Raw genomic sequence first — 1532 nt, forward strand, 5'->3', positions numbered from 1 at the left:
AGGGAGGGCTGGATTGCTCCTACCCTAAGATAACATCCCTCAGCCAGGCCAGGCAGCCAAACCTCTACCCTGACAATTAGCAGGGGCCTTTATCAGAGACTCAATGTGTTCCTTTTTTCTAGCTGGGACACGTTTTTCTTGGAGCTCATACCTCAATCTTGGCTCCATTCCTGACCCGAGCACCAGGCAGGGGGCCCGCAGAGGGAGCGAAGGGGGAGGTTCTCCCTGGGGCATGAGGATGTCTGGTCACAAGCTGTGGATGGCCAAAGAGGGGGTGGCTGCCTCCTCGGAGAGTGGGAGACCCCCCACCCCCACCCCAGCCACCACCCAGTGGAGCAGTGACAGAGACAGCCCACAGCCCTGGCTGGGGCTGGCTGTTCATAGAGGCCACCCTTAGCCAGGCCCTCCCTCTAACCCGTTCTGTCGTCTGACCAGCCTAAGGGATACCCCGGGTTGACACACCAGCTCAGAAGGGGACAACGCCCACATAACAGTGTGCCCTGAACCCTGGGAGGCTGGAGAAGCTGAAAGCATCTCTGCTTCTTGACTCAGCCATGCTACAGGCTCCCTGTCCCCCCACCTGCTCCCTGCCTCCTCACCCATTCTCCAGCAAAGTGTCCATCACCCTGTACACAACTTTATCCTAGGACTGGTGGGAAAATCACATACAAAGCCAAAAATAGAGACAACATCTAACACTTACAGAATATGTACTATATGACAGGCAATATCAGTGCTTTGCCCACGTAAAGCTACCGTTATACCTCTGGTTGAGGTGCAGGGGGCGCAGGGAAGTTAAACACTTGCCCAAAGTCACACAGCTGATCAGTGGAAGGGGTGGGGTGGAGGGTGCCAGGAGAACAGACCAGGAGGAAGGGAAGGTCCCATAGGTGACTATGGCCTGCAGGGCTCCCTACCCACCTTGCCTACCAGACAAGGTCTCGGCCAGGGGGACACTGCCCTGCCTGCCAGGGTCAGGGCAGGAGTCTGCATCTAGCAGTGGCTTCTTCCCTCTCTCCTCCCACCTGCTGCCCCAAACCCCAGTCGGGAGCTTGTAGGTTTCACCTGATGAGGCCAGGCCCCCACGGTCTTCTCTCGCCATTCCTGTGTCACCCTTGGACAGTGCCCTCCGGTCCTTTCTTCCTCACACAAGGGTGGGTTTCCACTCTCCATTTGGGACTGGGGTTGGGGAAGTGAGGGGGTTACAAATACATTTTGGGCAGGGGCAGAACGGGCAGGCATCCTCAGAGAAAAGTGGGAGGGGCTCTCTCCCAGCACCACCCAAAGGCAGTGCAAAGAAGGGACCCCACGTCTCTTTCCATCCCCCAGAGGCAGAGACAGCCCTAAGCAGAGTCACCCCTTAAGGTCTTGGATCTGGGGTGCAGCAGTGGGCCCCAGCTAGAGGGCCTGATGCCTGGGTGCCCCCAAGACCTCCTCCACCCCTGCCCACAGCTGTGAATGCCAGCCAGCCTGCCAGCCAGGCCACTAACTTTGTTGTGTGTTTCCCTGTTTCTCTCTCTCTCTCTCTCTCT

General features: G+C 57.8%; 1 protein-coding gene across 9 annotated transcripts in view; it reads right to left on the reverse strand.

Annotated features, from left to right (window-relative positions):
• Positions 1 to 1532, reverse strand: part of TNS1 (tensin 1) — a 127413-nt gene that overhangs the window by 105738 nt on the left and 20143 nt on the right. The window lies entirely within an intron of this gene.

The sequence above is a fragment of the Myotis davidii genome, unplaced genomic scaffold, assembly GCF_000327345.1.
Source record: "Myotis davidii unplaced genomic scaffold, ASM32734v1 scaffold575, whole genome shotgun sequence".
Taxonomy (NCBI): Eukaryota; Metazoa; Chordata; class Mammalia; order Chiroptera; family Vespertilionidae; genus Myotis; species Myotis davidii.